Genomic DNA, 6,668 nt, shown 5'->3' with positions numbered 1-6,668 from the left:
ACCCTTAGTTCTGACTTAGGTTTCCCTACTGATTGATGGACACCAGCAAAGCACTTATCTTCTATGTCTTCTTATCACTAATTTGTCTCATTTGTGTACCTGTTGCCTGGTTTAGATGAGTCAGACCTTCAAGGATGCTCTTTGTATGTTTCTGTTACTTTTCTATACCTTTGAATATAAGTTAGAATTGCTTGCGTATGTTATCTCTATCTTCAAATTTTGTTTTGTCTGCAAAATAATTAAAAAGTAATGAGGTTTTTATGAATGAAATTTAACAATCGGGCTCCCCACCATGGAGCCTGTGCCAAGGCAATAAATTATAACTAGTGTTTAAAGCAACACGTCTGGTATGGGAGAAACCAAGTGGCTCTCTTCAAGTGAAAGAAAGACAGGAGAGGTTTTCTATATTAATGAGAATTCTACTTTAATTCTGTTGGGAGGGCTGCTGGTGGCATTCGAGGCTGTATTATATTGGGTTGAACATCTGTCACTGGCTTACAGAGCTGTTAATCATTCATTTCATATTCAGACATCAGTATTCATTAAAAACTCTCCATTCGGGCAAGTCCTTCTGGGAGAAAGTACCCTATTTGGGGGTCTTAGATTTTTTTTCTTTTCTTAAAAAAAAAAGGTTCCATTTTAAACATATTTCTTCAGCCAGCAGCAAGCAGCATCTGGCAGGGGGAGGTGGGAACTTGTCATACATGCAGATGACCAAGCAGCTTGTCTCCAGGGGAGGTTTAGTGTGGTAGGAGCAGGATTCAAAATTAAAATTTAAAGTCACCAATTTCCATCTTGATTTCTCACCTACAAGAAAATTTCAAAGTAGGTGCAAATGCCATTCCATTAGCATTGCTCAAGAGTCTTGCATATTTTTCTTGGGAGATTGTATAAAGCCTGAGCCCAAGTACCTGGATGGTTAGGGCAGTCTTTCACTGCCTCACCTACTTGGGAATCCAGGCACACACACAACGTCTGAAGGTCTAAACAGAAAACAACATGTCCTGTTCCAACAAAAATCGAATGATTTTTTCCGTATCTGCAGCAGAAAACTAATCCAGCAGTGATTTCTTCCACCAGACCCACTTTACAGCTCTGGTGTGTATTAAAAATGCAAGAAATATGCCCTGTGACCCATGACTGCTTATTCCCCATTTGTGAGACATGACTATTCCTGGTGTTACCTGTATGGCAATTACCATACATCATCACACCCACAGCCTCTCAATGATTCATGGAGAAATTAATGTACACTGCATTCTTTTCATGTAGGCCAGCATGTTAGAATAAATCTGTTAGGTTTAGTACAAATGGAGTCCATAGCCCTAACAACCCCTATCAACAAAAACAAACACTGGTCTGAGAGAAACTATTTTCATCTAGATGGAATGAAAAAAACAGTCTCCAAGGAATGAGAATATAAAGTATAAACTTCTAAAACCTCTAAATCCCAGCAGAAATGCAGGAGAACGTGGCCGGTGTAGCCAGAAGCCTGCAGAGTAAGCACGTTTGGTCTCGACTCCTGGGCACTCTCCCTTAGCATCTTTCCAATCCTGGAAGGCTCCATGGACATGCAGCCACGGACACCCACCCCGGAACCAGAAGTGGTTTTATCCAGTACTGAAGGCAGATGCTTGGTCTCTTTTCACAGGACACCTGAGTGTTTATTGGTTTGAACACAAACTTTAGACCAGCAGAATATTTCCAAGTGGGGGGTCAGAGGCTGGGAGCCACATCCTGCCCCCATCCCAACCCAGCATCGACAGAAGTCTCAACTCATGGTCTGAACTTACTACCATTAAGTGTCTTTTGTCATGCTGTGTTTGAAGTGACTGGCCCTCACCTAGTTTTAGTTGCAGCTTAAAACTGAAGTGGCCAGAAAACAAGAAGAAAATACAGTGAGGGGGAAAAAACAAACAAACAAGACTTCTGTTTGTCCCAGATTGCTTCTGTGCTTTGTAACAGCTCATCTGGATTCAGTCTCTTGGAACTCAAACACGTGGTTATAAGTGCCATAAGATGTGGGTTCTTACAACCCAGTAAATTCCCAAGTTCAAAACCACATGGAAAGGGCAAGAGGCATATACCTGCATAAAAGTATTGCTGGGAGCATTTTTTTTTTCTTTTTAAAAACTTTTATTTTGAAATAATTTCAGGGTTTAAAAAATGCAAAATAGGTACTGTATATCCTTCAATCAGAGTCCCTGAATTTAACATGTGACATAGTCATAACTATGGGAGCATTTCAGTACAATGATCAAAATTGGGAGATTAACCTTGACACAGTACTAAGATCTAATCTTCAGACATTTAAACTTTGTCTGTTGTCCCATTAAAGTTCTTTTCCTGGTCCAGGATCCAATCAAAGATCTCATCTGGCATTTAATGTTCCTTTCTTCTTAGTTTCCTTTTATCTGCAATGTTTCCTCTGTCTTTCTTTGTCTTTCACGACCTGGACACTTTTGCAGAGTGCGGGCCAGTTATTTTGTGGAATATCCCTCAGTTTGGGTTTGCCTGAAGGCTCCTGGTGTTGAGATTCAGGCTGTGTATCTTTGGCAGGTGGTGCTGTGAAAGTGCTGCACTCAATATGCCAGCAAATTTGGAAAACTCAGCAGTGGCCACAGGACTGGGAATGGTCAGTTTTCATCCCAATCCCAAAGAAAGGCAATCCCAAAGAATGCTCAAACTACCACACAATTGCACTCATCTCACACGCTAGTAAAGTAATGCTCAAAATCTCCAAGCCAGGCTTCAGCAATACATGAACCGTGAACTTCCAGATGTTCAAGCTGGCTTTAGAAAAGGCAGAGGAACCAGAGATCAAATTGCCAACATCTGCTGGATCATCGAAAAAGCAAGAGAGTTCCAGAAAAACATCTGCTTCTGCTTTATTGACTATGCCAAGGCCTTTGACTGTGTGGATCACAATAAACTGTGGAAAATTCTGAAAGAGATGGGATTACCAGACCACCTGACCTGCCTCTTGAGAAACCTGTATGCAGGTCAGGAAGCAACAGTTAGAATTGGACATGGAACAACAGACTGGTTCCAAATAGGAAAAGGAGTATGTCAAGGCTGTCTATTGTCACCCTGCTTATTTAACTTATATGCAGAGTACATCATGAGAAACACTGGTCTGGAAGAAGCACAAGCTGGAATCAAGATTGCTGGGAGAAATATCAATAACCTCAGATATGCAGATGACACCACCCTTATGGCAGAAAGTGAAGAGGAACTAAAAAGCCTCTTGATGAAAGTGAAAGAGGAGAGTGAAAAAGTTGACTTAAAGCTCAGCATCAGAAAACTAAGATCATGGCACCTGGTCCCATCACTTCATGGCAAATAGATGGGGAAACAGTGGAAACAGTGTCAGACTTTATTTTTGGGGGCTCCAAAATCACTGCAGGTGGTGATTGCAGCCACGAAATTAAAAGACACTTACTCCTTGGAAGGAAAGTTATGACCAACCTAGTTAGCATATTAAAAAGCAGAGACATTACTTTGCCAACAAAGGTCCGTCTAGTCAAGGTTATGGTTTTTCCAGTGGTCATGTACGGATGTGAGAGTTGAACTACAAAGAAAGCTGAGCACCGAAGAATTGATGCTTTTGAACTGTGGTGTTGGAGAAGACTCTTGAGAGTCCCTTGGACTGCAAGGAGATCCAACCAGTCCATCCTAAAGGAAATCAGTCCTGAATATTCATTGGAGGGACTGATACTGAAGCTGAAACTCCAATACTTTGGCCACCTCATGCGAAGAGTTGACTCATTGGAAAAGACCCTGATGCTGGGAGGGATTGGGGGCAGGAGGAGAAGGGGATGACAGAGGATGAAACAGCTGGATGGCATCACCAACTCAATGGACATGAGTTTGAGTAAACTCCGGAAGTTGGTGATGGACAGGGAGGCCTGGCATGCTGCAATTCATAGGATCACAAAGAGTCGGACGCAACTGAACAACTGAACTAAACTTACCTGATCTTTGGCAGGTAAATAAAAACTGTCCCATTACTGGTAAGATTCATTTTGGTTAAAATGATGTGTCCTGGTCTCCTCCATTTTGTGTTTTTTTCTTAATTTAAGTAGAGTTGATGTATATAATATTTTATGTTTCAGGTGTATAATAAAGTGATTCACAATTTTAAAGATTATATTCCATTTATAGTTACTATAAAATATTGGCTATATTCCCTGTATTGTATAATGTATCCTTGGAGCTTATTTATTTTATACTTGGTAGTTTATACCTCTTAATCTCCTACCCCTGTCTTGTCCCTCCCTACTTCCCTTTCCCCGCTGGTAATCACTACTTTGTTCTCTGTATATCTGTGAGTCTGTTTCTTTTTTGTTATACTCACTAGTTTGCTTTAGTTTTTAGATTCCACATATAAGTGGTCTCATGCAATATTTGTCTCTGTCTGACTTATTTCACTTAGCATAATACCCTCCCAAGTCCCTGCATGTTGTTGCAAATGGCAGAATTTCATTCGTTTTATCTAGTTATTTTTTCCCTTTGTAAATACTAAGTCTCTTATAAGGAGGTAATTTGAGACTATATATCCTACATCATATACTCACCTATTACTTTTCTTACCTGAAGCAATTATTACTGTGATATTTTTCCAAATGGTGAGTTTCTATCATTCCTTCTATATTTTTTAGTTGAAAGTATATAGTAGAGAAGAGGTTCCTTTTCTATTTATTTTAAAATTGTTTATATCAGTAAGAGCTCATGAATTCTTATATTTTTCCTATGAGTTATTAATCCATTACACTATCAGTTATTTTCTTGTTCAAATTATCCCCAGGTTTGGCCTTCCAAAGAGGTCCTTTTTGACATGTTCTTATCATTCCTTGGGTATGTTCTTACTTTCTGACATATCAAGTTGTTCCAAGCTCATCTTCTTCTTCCTCTGCCCCAGCCCCCAAAATCAGCCATTCCTTCAAGGAAGACTGTTCCTCTTCTTGGAGAATGGTGTGTAGAGTCTAAGTTCTTGGAGTTGGTTGTTATTGCTATTAGGACGTCATTACTTCTAGTGGGCAGAGCTATATGTATTAGAAACACATCTGTTTCTGCCTGTACACATATTAAAATCCACAGGTGCCTACTATCTCTAATTGCAATCAAATCCATGGAGCTCCCTTTTTACCTTCCTCCTTTCTCATTTGAAGCTCCTTTCTCTGACACTGAGAACTCTAGTCCTTGTATATTTAATTACCTGCACAATCCTAGAATATATGTAAGCTAGTTTAACATCTTACCTTAAGTGCCTGAACTTTGTTACACAAGTGAGAAATTACCTGTGAATTTTAAAATGTCACTTAAAAAATCTTCACTTTTCTTTCTCATATCATCATCCTTAGTAACTTTCTATAGTAATGCAAATTTTATCTTTTATTCTTCCAGAGACATCACAAGGCTGTCTTATTTTTTACTTAGGATTTCACAAGAGAGGCTCTTTTTCAAGTCACTTTTATGGGGGAGTGTTGGGAATGGAATAAAAGTACACTATTTTTCTTCCTCTGATTTTACTTAGAGTATTTCCAACAAAACAAAAGAGGACTGCTAGCCAGTCCTTCAATTTCCTTTCAATACAGTCACCTTGTCCTTTCATCTAGTTTAATTTTTATATTAATAGAATACAGAACCACCAGAGCTCTCCACATGAAAAGCACTGATTTCTGCCCAATTTCTGAATAAGTTAGGACGATGAAGAACGTGAAGCGTTTCTGGAGACCTGGAGATTTATTGAGATTATCCCGAGTAAGGATGCTACCCTCTTGTTAAAGACAGACAGAACTGACAAATGCAGCAGTCTCAACATTTCTCTCTACTCTATAACACCCTAAAATCTTTAAGACGGGCTGTAGAGAAACATGGCTGCCACATCGATCATCACTGCACAGGAACTGAGATGCATGAAAATATTGTCAATGCAGTTTTTGCCATGAGAAAACAGTCCATGGATCTCTACTCTGGGTCTCTGCTTCAGTTAAACATAGGATGCCAACAGTAGGTCAAAGTCAAGGCAGTTAACACCCTACTGGTTACCCTCCGCAAATTCACCAAAGTCCTACATTTGTTCAGTGCAGAGTTGATCATTTCTTTAGGACCAGCTCTACCTAAAATAAGAAAGAGTGAGAAAAAAAATTTATAGAATATATAAACCCACCCCCTTACCTGTCCAAGATATTTGTACTGTATTTCTGATAGTTAGCTCAAGTAAGTAAAAGCAATCAACATGAATAAGTTAAATACCACCAAAACAAAGATTGTTTCACAAACAATTCAGCTGCATAACTATTACAAGATTGTATCTTCAAAATAAAAAAAGTCACAATAAGGTTTAAAATAAAGGGGTAGGAAAAGATATAGTAGGAAAGCATAATAAAAAATACAGCAGGTGGCAAGATTATCATACAAAGTAAAATTAAAAACAAAAGGCTGTTAATGGGACAAGATGATATTAAAAATAATAAAAACTACAATACACAAAACCTAGAATTATAAAATGTCACGCACTGATTAGCATAACAAAAATGTACATAAGGCAATAAAACTATTAGGAAGTTTATGAGAATTTAATAGATCTCAATATTAGTGGTAGATTTTCGTCTTACTCTTTCAGTTTTAAGACAGATTGAGTAGCTTCAAAATAAATAAGACCA

This window comes from Odocoileus virginianus, chromosome 32 (assembly GCF_023699985.2).
Source record: "Odocoileus virginianus isolate 20LAN1187 ecotype Illinois chromosome 32, Ovbor_1.2, whole genome shotgun sequence".
NCBI classification, from domain to species: Eukaryota; Metazoa; Chordata; class Mammalia; order Artiodactyla; family Cervidae; genus Odocoileus; species Odocoileus virginianus.
The sequence above is the reverse complement of the archived record's forward strand: the minus strand, read 5'-3'. Positions refer to the sequence as shown.